This window comes from Rhipicephalus microplus, unplaced genomic scaffold, assembly GCF_043290135.1.
Source record: "Rhipicephalus microplus isolate Deutch F79 unplaced genomic scaffold, USDA_Rmic scaffold_16, whole genome shotgun sequence".
Taxonomy (NCBI): Eukaryota; Metazoa; Arthropoda; class Arachnida; order Ixodida; family Ixodidae; genus Rhipicephalus; species Rhipicephalus microplus.
In genome coordinates, this window is record NW_027464589.1 from 7,242,248 (window position 1) to 7,255,060 (window position 12,813).

General features: G+C 41.9%; 2 protein-coding genes across 8 annotated transcripts in view; both read right to left on the reverse strand.

Annotated features, from left to right (window-relative positions):
- The window catches only part of Hel89B (histone acetyltransferase 1), a 913,881-nt gene that overhangs the window by 815,038 nt on the left and 86,030 nt on the right, over positions 1-12,813 (reverse strand). The window lies entirely within an intron of this gene.
- LOC142784951 (uncharacterized) overlaps positions 1-12,813 on the reverse strand; it is a 166,749-nt gene that overhangs the window by 79,289 nt on the left and 74,647 nt on the right. The window lies entirely within an intron of this gene.

A 12,813-nucleotide genomic window follows, 5' to 3' on the forward strand; every position in this document is an offset into this window, starting at 1 on the left:
ATTAGACCGAAACTTGCATATACTTCTAAAAAATTAGACCATGAATATGCCTGCGTTATTTGGGATCCTCACACTAAAACCAATATCGACTGCCTCGAAGGAATTCAAAGAAGGGCCGTCCGCTTTATTTATGGTATGTACGGTTTAATAGACTCCGTTTCTGCCCTGATGGAAAGACATGGTATCCCAACATTAGAATCACGACGTAAATCATTTAGGCTAAAATTACTTTACCAATTAGTTAACCGGAAGCTCTTATTTGACGACAGCCCCTACATTAGTCGCCTGGAAACACGGCGCGGTCGTCATTCACACTCCCTTGCCTTAACTCCGTATTTCTCCAAAACTAATCTCTTCAAATTTTCGTTTTTCCCACGCACAATCTGTGAGTGCAACAATTTACCGTTTGCCGCCCTGCTGTCGACAGATTCTATTGACGCACATGTTTTCCTGAGGATGTAAAAATGTTTTGCAGTTTTATTATCCACTGATCCTTTTTGTAGATTGCTTACTTTCAGTGCCATGTTGCTTTCCCTTTGCGATTCTCGCAAATGCGATTCTCGCAATCCCACTTAATTCATTGCTGTTATGATAAGCTTGGTTGCATTATTGTTGTATGTGTGTGATGATTGGATTATTGTATGCTGTGTGATGCTTGGCTTGATTGCCTTACTGCCTGTACCATTCCTGCTTGGGCTCCATGCCTGCAGTATCTTGTAAATAAAAAAAAAGATGAGCACGAGCTACAGAAAGCCCAGCTACTCACCACAGCCAAAACAAAAAGAACACTAGTTCACCAAATGATTACCACGTGCCACAGAATATTGTGTGCACTTTCAAAAAAATATCATAAAAAATATCATTTTAAACGTGTATGCCCCACAGAAATAAGGTCATTACCAATACGCATGCAGCGGTTAGCCCAACAAATGGCTGACATCGGCAAGCTGAAGATTTTATTTATTTATTTATTTGCATAGATACACACGAGAAGGAAAGGCACTTTCTGGTTATGATGTAGCCACTATCTGACTTGTAATTTTCAAAAACTGTTGTTCCCTTTTGTGTGCATGTTTTGTTTATTTCTCCAAAAGTTTCTGCTATATATGCACATTTTATTACCTTTGTTTGCAATTCAAACAGCCTTAGTATACATGCTTTAATTTGCTTCTGCTAAAGTGTTCACTGCTGGGGCCAGTCAGGCTACATATAGGTAGCTTCTTTCTCACTTCTAAACCATTTTTGAAGTTTTGTACTTATTGCGGCAAAAATAAACAAAATAAACAGCAGCTGCGTGGAGACTTTGAAGGGATGAAAAACTCGTGAAACAATAATGTACCCGTGTCACGTCTGTGACAGTCCATGGTTTAACTAGAACCTCTCTGCACAGGAACAACTTCACATCACCTAGCTAAAGCCTAACAACAATCTATAGAAGCAAGCTATAAGCAACCTGAATCACCTAGCTAAGGCCTGAAAAAAACCTACAATCTGGTAGAATGTTCCACGACATTTCTTCCTCAAGGGCAGATGCATGCAAGCCTGCATCAACAAGCGCCATCTGTAATGAGCCGGGCGGCCGGTGAACCCACCTTTGCAGAAAACCACTAAGTGCATAAGCGGCACTCTTTCTCCCGCTGCCAAGCGAAGCCTCTCTAGACCTCCTAAGTTGTGTCTGACCATTGAAGCAATCATATCAGTCTTCAGAATCGCCTAGTTTCCCTGTCTCAAGGCTTGTGTAACCTAGCTTCAATCTTTTTATCTACTGGCTTAGGCTGCTTTGGAGTAGCTTTTGGAGCAGCAAAACTGGTTTTTGGAGCAGATATTGCTAGAGTCAATTTTAAGACACCTATTGGGCTCAAGAAGAAATCTGTATACAGGGGTTGTGTCGAGCCGACGTTCCAATAAGTGGCCTTGTCTTCCTTTGAACAAAAGTGTTCTGTTCTAGCCTTGAGAAAGACAAGTCTGCTTGTCGAAACGTCAACCCAACACCCCCCCCCCCCCCCCCTACCCCTGATTACGGATTTTTTCATCTCATGCACCCCTTCCTGCCGTTTTTTTTAATATTGTGTTCATGACACATGAATGGTAAAATTACAATAAGCTGCACCTTGTTCAAGCCTAATAAAGTAAGAAAGAAAAGTGTATCACTGACAGATACACTGACCGTATTTAATAGACAAAGCCAATGATAAAATTTAAAACCATAGCACTTTATTAAAACGTGACTGAAGATCAGTTGACTGCCAATTTTTCAGAAGCCAGATCTTTCAGACATGCTTGAAAATTCAGACGATTTCATGACAGCATCACAAGACCTATCGACATCTATGGATAAAAACATCTGAAGTTTTCGACGCTGAAACTCTTCAGCATCCGATTTTTTGGAGCTTTCAGCCGACATTCCGAGTATGAAACAGCATTACTTTAAAGTCCCTACCTTTGCTAGGTCTATGACCTCCTAGGCTAAAACGAGTGCTTTCAAGTGTCATTAGGCGTCACAAAAATGTCTGACAATTGGCTTTTGCCACATTGCCCAAGCGCTATGGGGTGAAGCAGATAAAAAAAAAATTCGAAGGGCGCCAGTATCACCACGGAGTGAGGTGATGTCTAACAGATAAGCACCAGAAATGCTCGGAGGCGTGATGGCGGAGGTGCGTAAAACATGCCAGTAAGACTTAATTGCTTTATGATAAGCACCTACAGCTAACTTCTTGTTACTGTATGAGGTACAGTTGTTTTTGTACTGCACGCTTTTAATCACACACGCACACTGCCGTCCACGCTGGCTTTCTGTGCGAATCGGCTGAGTGCGCCACACACACCTTCATGAACAAAAGCAGCTCGTTATCGCCGCGCCCGTGTGCGATCAGGAACAGAGTGGGCATCAAGAACACATTTTGTATGACAAACATGTGCGTACGAAAGCGCCCCAGTAAGAACGTGTCGGCTGAGTAGGCAATGCACTGCACACAACTAGGAACGATCGGTCTCGTGTGGCAACAAGTGCTATGCGTCAGCGGAGATTTTCACACAGTGGCACAACTTCTAAGTGCGCACATGCATCGCAGAGGTCCGTATATTTATTTCTCTGTTCTGCCACATCCTATATGTTTTGCATCATCGTTTCCACAGGCTTCATGCGATAAATCCTCAAATTATTCCGCACTTTGCTAGTATCGGCGGCGCTCATCACATGACGGATATTTATAAATGGACGTCGGCAGGTTCTCAATGTATTTACGACAGCCTGGGCGTGCACCGAAATGCCTGATAAGTGTACTCTAGGAGGCATCGAAGCTATTTCAGACAGAGCTGTGGCGATTCGATTACTTGAGTGGAATAAGAAGTCATGAATCTTTTTTCGGACGATTTACATGTCCCTGGAAAATCTGAAAAATCGGGCATTCACTGCGTCCCAACCATCCATGTTCCTAACTAGAGTGACCTATAATAGGGCCAGTGTCCAAAGCGCCGCCTCCCACGTGGTCCTTTTGCGGTGAACTCCTGCGCCGCGCCGCTGCTAGCCGGACCCGTGGGCTTTTCGCGCTCGGGCGCGCACAAAGCCAGGGGTGTCCGCTACGGGCTGTAGTTTTTTGCGCTCGGTTCCGACAAACGGTACTTGAAGTCTACTTAGCTTTAATAATGCCATGTGTGATGAAGCTTATTAACCTTTTAAGCATTGTGCCTGAGGCAACAAGAGAATGCAAAAACTCAAGTGACAAGCGGCATCAGCATGGCCAGGATCTAGTGATAAAGCTTGAGAATTTTAGTGCCCGCGTAAAAATGCAACAAATGAACAAACACAAGAAAAGAACGAAAGGAAACTTGTTCGCACAGATAATGGAGAAATGGTGTTGCACATGCAAGAATTAGGAGTAATGAAAACAAGAAATTACATGCACAGTCAGCTGAAACAGCTACGCGCAGTGATTACATCGCTCGACATTATATACTAGCACCAGAGCTCATACGATTGGTTTACTAGCCATATGCAAGCCACTTTACTTGACAATTTGTTAGCCTCGACTAGCGCTAAATATTATGAACAGAGCAGATTGCGAAGTTGTAATGGAAACAAAATAAAGAGTTAGAACACAATAACGGTGTCTTATTTTTGCTTCTGAGGTAGCCTGCAAGGCTTACCAAGCGCAAAGTCTAAGTTAAGTTCTGACACAGTTTGAAAGAAAACGAATGCGAGGTAAAGTTACAATACTTGACAAGCTTGTGCATGAAAGACGTATTATTGCGCTACCAATATCCAAGTACCATGAAAGTTTCAAATACCCCTTTCTTGATGTACAAGCTGAATACCTGTCTGAAAAAAAATTTAGCAAGTTTGGTAGTGTAATATCTAAACCAGTATAAAAATGGCTCAAATATTGAGGTCGTTTATGTACTTGAACTTGAATAATGCAAGAGGAGACTTTTAGATATATATACAGAGAGAGAAAGAAGCTGTTTGAGAAAACCAGCAGTGATCACTCATGCGTCATGCATTGGGCATGTTTTTATCAACAGACTTCACTGAATGTTTTCGTGAAATGTGTGTGTATTGCTTCAAGTCTTCAACATACGAAATGTAAGCAGCTTCAAACAACCCATTTTTAACTCCAGATACACTCAAACCTCGTTATAATGAAGTTGAAGGAGAGCCACAATTATTTCGTTATATTCACTATTTCGTTATATTGATTATAACAGTTTGTTGCAATAAATGCTCAGATGGGCGCACACCTATAAGCATGCAAAGAAGGGAATCACATTGAGGCACGATGTACCCCTACGCGACCACGCGTGCGATGGAAAATAAACATAGTCAAACCTTATTCATTCAAGCACGCTTAATTCGAGCTTGCTTAATTCGAACTTTTGGTTAATTAGAACTTACGCTGAGGTCCCATCAAAGCTATGTGTATTCCAATGGGCAAAAACACCCTGTAATTCGATCGCACAAGCACTTGCGACGGTTGATTCGAACATACCACGCTCTGAAAATGCTCTCAGCACCATGCCCAATCCCGCGACGGCAGCTCTCAACGTTGTGCACAAAGAAGGAGAAAGAAAAGACTGTGGCGGATCGTGTGCTCTCTCTCAAATACCGATCTGCAAAGCGCCTGTGCCACGCTTCTCCTTTTTTCGTCTCTGCACGTAGAGACCCTTCTCCATTCAAGGCTGCGCACGAAGAGAAAGGAAAAAAAAAGCTGTCGTGGAGAGTCCTTTTTTCTCGGTGCAGAGGGTAGCAGCGGAGACACAGTCATTGGCGTCTAGAGAGGAAAATCGCTTTGCACCGCAGCGCCGATTCTCAGTCATGTGACCCGCTGAGCGCTTCCTATATCCTCTTCGCTGACTGTGTGAGAAGAACAGCTCTCTCGGTCGTGCGAGGCGCGGCTGTAAGGTCGGCACGGTAGTTTTGATAGAGCAGCGCAGAACAAGCGTCAAACTCTGCAAAAAATTATATACTTAACACACTACGGTCGTTTTTTTTTTTTTTTTGATGGACTATTTGATAGACAATTTTTTTTTTTTTATTTAGAACATACTGCAGACCACGACGTGGTCCTTGCAGGACCAGGATAATCCATAAACCTGTTTCGACGCTCGCTCGCTTGCTACCGCGGCCGAAAGACCGACCTCCGAGGGAGCTACACCCGGGCGTTGTCTACAAAGTGTCGTGTTCTGGGTGTCCAGCCTGCTACATAGGCGAGAGCAAGTGTTTCCCGGAAAGAATGCGCCAACACAAGAACGACGTCAGGAAGATGGAAGTGCAACGTAGCGCTCTGGCGGAGCACTGCGAGAAGCACGACCATAAAATTGACTTAGACGGCGCTTCTGTTATTGAAACAGAACGGAATTTGGGAAAGAGGCTCTTGCTCGAGTCTTGGCACATTCAGCATACGCCTGCCAACGTGAACCGCTCGCTGGGAACAATGCCTTCGGTGTACGTTCACGGTCTCCGAAACGTGGTGGAAAGGGAAAGCCGGAGCCGCGGTGAGAGAACACGACGCGACGACACTTCCATGACCAAGACAGTCACCCCCTGAGGAAGGGACCGAGTCGGTCTCGAAACGTCGGACTCTATTTGAACTGTGGCTGGAGCTATTTCAATTTTCTAAACTTTTCTACCCAGCCAGACAGATTGCTGTCAAAATGTTTACGTTTAAGGCATACATAATTGTACACAAAACTAAAGCATATATATGTATATACATACACAAATAAACATACAAATCTATATCCATATACATACACATACACACACACGTACACATATATGTACACTATATATATACACATATATATACACAAATATACACACGTACACATATATACATACACACATATATATACACAAATATACACACATATACATACATACATACACATATATATACACATATACACACACATACACACACATATATATATACACTAATATATTGAAGCCATATTGCAGTGAGCCAGTTGCATAATACGTCAACTACATACACCGCGTATTCTGTAGCCGAGCATCGGGTCGATGCTCTTCCTGGAGGGAGGCAAATGCCGCATTCAACCTGCAGAGGAGAGCTCGCACAGCCAGAGAAGAAGACGAAGCTCTTGCCCGGTCCTCTTTACGAGCGCCTTTCATTTTTAATTAAAGTGAGCTCTTCTATATCGAACTCCTGCTGTGTCTGCGTCGTGACAATATAAATGCCTATACAAACATATTCAAAAGAACTTAACAAAATTGTGATAGTACGCACATAAAAAGGTACAGAAAAGTACATGTCACCCATCGTCACAAGTTCTACAGGGCAGGCAGAGAATTCCATTCTGAAATGGTCCGTGGAAAAAAGGAAAACTTATATGTGTCTGTCCTAGCATAGATAGGTGTTAATGCATCAGAGTGATGGTGCCGTGTTTGCCTTGTGGAAAGAGGGCTTACATAAAGCGAAGAGTTGAGGGTGAATTTGTGGTCAATTAGGTTATGTAAAAAATCCAAGCGGTACTTCTGTCTTCTTGATTCAAGAGAAGGAATCTCATTAGCCAACATTAGCTGTGACGGGGAGTCCGAACATTTGTATTTAGAATAAATAAAACGAACCGACTTTCTTTGTATTCTCTCAAGTTTGTTGATATTGAGCTTAGTATACGGGTCCCATGCTACGCAGGCATATTCTAGTTTTAGGCGGATATATGTTAGGTAGGCGAGTAACTTAACGTTTGAAGGAGAATTTCTAAGTTTGTGTCGCAGCTAACCTAGTTTGCGGAATGCAGCAGAGCATGTGTTCTCTACATGAATGTTCCAAGATAAATTGGCAGTGAAGGTTACGCCAAGGTATTTATAGCTATCAACTTGTTTTAATGGGACAGACCCCATTTGTACACGTGATCGAGGGGATTCTTTTTATGCGTTATGCGAAGAGAGACTGTTTTGTCGGTATTTGCAGCCATGCCCTATTTTTCGCACCACAAGGATACGTTATTCAAGCTGAAATCTAGTTCCTTCTGATCATCCACAGATTTAATTGTACGAAACACGACGCAGTCGTCTGCAAACAGTCTTATTTGTGTTCCAGGTGTGACGACGGTGATGATGTCATTAATATATAAAAGAAAGAGTAATGGACCCAAGACACTGCCCTGGGGCACACCTGAAGTAACTGGTAGACAGCCCGAGTTGTGTCCATCAACTGAAACATACTGTTTACGGTTATTCAGATAGTCTGCGATCCAGGAAATTAAGATATCAGGAAGCTTAATGTTTTTAGCTTTAGAATAAATTTTTCGTGAATGACCCTATCGAAAGCTTTACTAAAATCCAAAAATACAGCATCAATTTGACCGTTAGCATCCAAAGCTTTAGCAAATGAATCGATTACTATAACTAATTGTGTGATAGTCGAGCAGCCTTTCCTGAAGCCATGTTGACAAGTGGTTAGTATCGACTTTTCTTCTAAGAATTCATTAATGCGGCTTGCGATTATGTGCTCGAAAGTTTTGCAGCATGATGACGTCAGTGATATGGCGCGGTAATTCTGTATTAACGATCGATCGCCTTTCTTAAAGACTGGGACAACTCGAGCCATCCTCCAATCACTAGGTACTTTTGCATATAGCAAAGATTCACCGAATAACACAACCAGGAATTTAGCAATAGTTTCAGCGTATCGCCTAAGGAACACATTTGGTATGTCGTCAGGGCCAGGAGTTGTTTTGGTTTTTAAGTTTAACAACATAGACACAATGCCATTGTACGAGATGAAGTTCGCCTCATGGCGTTGAAACACTACAGAGTCTAAAGATAACCCTGAACTACCACTGGTAAATACGCTATAAAAAAAATCGTTAAAATGTTGTGCAATAGCATTCAAGTTGTTAACAATGGTTCCATTAATTGTGATTTCCGTGACAGACTTCTTGCTTTCGCTTAGGTATTCCCAAAACCTATCCCGGTGCATTCTTTCCAAAGTTCGGCAATGTTGCAGTGAAATATAGGTGTTTCGAATCACGTACAGCGCATGCTAGCTTGTCTTGTAGTTCACTGATAACATTCGTACGCGCACTAATAATCCTTGTACGCGCATGTTTCTTCTTTATTCGTTTGATTTTGCGCTTCAATTGAATTATGCCACGCGTCATCCATGGTGTACTTTTATTGACTTTTTTAGATTTAGTAAGTATGAATGTATCTATGCAATGCTTGCACATTGTAGTAAAGGTTGCCCACAGAGCACTCACTTCACCGCCACTGTCAGAAAAGCCCGTAAGACAGGTTTCCATGTAGTCAACGACGCTGGCGTCATCAGCTCTCGAATAATCTTTAATAGATATCGTTTTGGGAATTTTGCGAACAGCAATCTTGACAATGGGTACAGAAACCGCAACGAGTGAATGATCCGACAAACCATCCTCAATTGACACAATATGCTCAGTAAATGCACGGTTTAGAAATACAACATCTAATACAGAACAGGATGACCCTTGCACACGGGTGGGTTCATTAACCACTTGGATTAGATCATGTGTCAGCATAATGTTGAAAATAATGTTAGCGTTTTCATCACTCTTATTGTTTGCTTGGAGGAGCTCCCAATTGACACCAGGCAGGTTCAGATCACCAATCAATAAAATTTTCTTATTCTCGTAAGAAGACATGTGCTCTTGAAGTTTAATAAAATAATCTGGAGTAGCGTCAGGTGGCCTGTAACATGCGTACAACACGAAGCAATGGCCCCAACATGATAACTTGACGCATAAGCACTCCAGGTCGGAAGTGTCACCGATAAGCATCGCATCTATCTGATCTTTCACTAGAACGGCCACACCCCCGCCTCTGTGCATTCTATCTTTGCGAAACACTACGTAATTGGGTGGAAAGACTAGTTCATTTGTTATATCACTACGTAGCCAAGTTTCTGTTATGATTGCAATGTGTGGATCATGCCGTAGCAGTTGAATTTCAAGTATATCTGTCTTGTTTACTACGCTACGAGCGTTGAAATTGACGATACGCAGGTGTTTTTCTTTAGCTGAAATCGAATTTATGTAGGATGGATGGTTGATTTCTAAACACGGAATCTTTAAAACATTGCCTTGGCATGACGATAGTTATAGCGCGAGAACAAAACGACAACACAGAGACAAGAAGGACACGAAAGACACGAGCTTTCTTGTCTTTCGTGTCCTTCTTGTCTCTGTGTCGTCGTTTTCTTCTCGTGCTATAACTATCGTCTTGCCATACCAACTAGCCCAAGCTGCCACACTTCTAGGTTACATTGTCTTGGCAGTCAGCGAAACTAGCGTCTACCTTAGCTTTTGCACGTGACGACGGGTCATTGGCGGCGTAAATTTTCTTCGTCGTTTTTTTGAGCAGCAACTCTATCATTTATTTCCTCGTTCCAAACATATGCCACTTTATTGATGTACAATTTGTCAAAAGCTAAGGAAACTTTGTCCCCTCTCTCCCGGTTTTCCTTCCCACTTGCCCAAAGCTTCCGCCTAACTTCACGAACTTTCTGCGAATAGTCCTCACTTATTCAGTTTATTTCAGTTTCAGTTTATTTCAGTTATTAGTACAGAAAAAGGAACAGTATACAAAGTATATATACAGGAGGAGGTCCGAAAGCACAAGGCTGCAGGGGGACCTCCTGTTCAAAATGGGATTACAAAATTTACTCAATTTAGCAGTAGCAGTGAAAACAGAGAGATGAGTAAATTGATAAAACCAACACTAACTAAGAAACAAGTAAAAAGAAGAGTGGAATAAACAATATATCAAGATAAAAACATCTAGTAGTTTATTAAGTACGAATACAATTGTTTTTTAAATGTGCCAATAGTCGAGCATTGTTTGATGTGAGATGGCAATGAATTCCATAATGATAATGCTGAGAAATATGCAGTGTGACGACCAAAATTAGTGCGGATAGTAGGAAGTAGAAAATTTCCATTTGAAGCGAATCTAGTACGGTTTAAGTTAGACAAAGCATTAGGATAACAGACGCTTGATGGGACAAGATGGTGCAAGGATTTGAACAGCATGATAATGAGGTGATATTTAAATAAACTAACAGTAGAAAGTATTTCGAAGTTACGAAGTAATTATGATGCACTAGAACGATATGAACTGAAAGTCATTAGTCTGATGGCTTGGTTTTGAATGTGCTGAATGGGAGATAAGTGGGTGAGGTATGTATTTCCCCAAGTGGTTATGCAATATTTAATATGGCTGTGAATAAAAGCATAATATAACTTGATTAGAGTTGAAATGTTAAAATAGTAACGTGCTCTGATTAGAATCCTGACACCAAATGCTAGTTTTTTGTGCAAATGAATAACATGATTAGAGTATTTTAGGTTGCTGTCGAGAACGATTCCTAAGAAAGAGCATTCATTGTCAGGGTTAATGAGTGAGCCATTTAGTTTAATAGAAATTTGGGAGGGAAGAACTTTGTTAGCTGAGTGGAATATCATGAACATAGTTTTCTTAGGGTTAATACTGAGGGAATTCGTGAGACACCAGCTTAAGATGTTATTTAGGTCTTTTTGTAAATTTTGCGTTAAAGAGTCAATTGATTTACCAGTGGCAAGTATTGTAGTGTCATCGGCATAAAGAAAAGGCAGAGAGTTAGTAACTGAGAGGGGAAGGTCATTCATGTAAATTAAAAATAAAAGCGGGCCAAGAATAGACCCTTGAGGAACACCCTGATTAGTAGTAAGAAAATCTGATAAAGTAGAGCGAACATAAACAGCCTGCTGTCTATTACAGAGGTAACTTTTAATGAGTGTAAGGGCAGGTCCAACAATACCAATGGCCGTGAGTTTGGTTTCCAGGATGCTGTGATTAAGTGAGTCGAAAGCTTTGGTTAGGTCAATGAACAATGCTCCAGCTAATTCACCAGAATCAATAGCTTTTTTAATTTTATCAGTGAAAGATAACAATGCAAGATTAGTCGAGAAAGCAGGTCGAAAACCAAACTGACTAGGGGTTAAAATGGAAAACTTAGACAAGTAATTAGTTATACGTTTCTCAATACACTTTTCTATTATTTTACTAAAAGATGATAGGATAGGTATGGGGCGATAATTAGATATGAAAGTTCTCTCGCCTTTTTTGAACACTGGTATTATTTTGGCCTGTTTTAGTTGAGATGGGAATGTACCTGTCTTGAATATTAGATTGATAATGCGGGATAGAGAGACGGCAATATGGTTGGCAATTAGCTTAATGTAGGACGAGTGAATTCCGTCCAGTCAAGGAGAAGTTACTTTAAGATTATGCATTGAATTGAAGTACTTTAGGTTTATTAATTAAGATTATTGATATAGGAGAGTTCTTCAGTTTGTGGCATTGTTTAAAAATTAATGTTTTATCTCTCGTATCGAGCAGTCTCAGGATGACCGGTCGTTTCTTATTCGGAGATGGACGACCTAATCGGTGAATGCGTTCTATCGCTACTGGTTCCAGTTCGAGAAGGTCTTGAAAGATACCTTTATTTACGGCTGTTCCCAGGGATCCACCGTTTTCACCCTCTGGTTCTGGTAGCCCGAAAATGACCAAATTAGGTCTTTTACTGCGGTTCTCTAAATCGTCTATCTTCCTTTCAAGCGTTAGAACAACTTGGTTCATATGCGTGAGCCGGTCCTGACATGAAGTGACTTTTTCTTCAAGGTTTGACAAAGCGTCCACCTTTTTTTCAATTTCTACCAAGCAGTTTTCCTTTATATCTTTAATATCAGCTGCAATTTCCCTAAGCTGCTTTAATATTAGTGCAGTGTCGGGACCGGGGTTAGTTTCAATGTCCCCCCCTAAAAGCAGTAATTTCCTGAGGCAGATAACAGCAATATCAAGCAAGCAACACAGCCATGGGCACGGCAACACTAGCAGAAAAGGATCGCTTGAACGGAAACACTTGTTGTAACATTTCCTCCCCTGCACAGCAAAAAGCAGAGGTTTGTCAGCGAACCGCATTCTTTCGGTGCCGCCATGCCCAGTGGTAGCGCATTCCAAAGGATGACCCTTTATACTGGTTCCGCATGGTGTCGCTCCATGCGAAGGCTGCGTGCCGGCTTCTGCGCTTGGTGACCTAGAATGAAGTGGTGGTCTGATGGGCGGTGTCAAACGCTGATACCCAGCGTCATGACAGTAGAAATCCCAGGACTGATGACTAGCCGCCTCGACAACGGTATGCTCACTGCAGTATGCAGTGCGCAGGAGGCCGAGGAACTGCACAGCAAAAAGCAAAGGTTTGTCAGCAAACCGCATTCTTTCGGTGCCGCCGTGCCCAGTGGTAGCGCATTCCAAAGGATGACCCTTTATACTAGTTC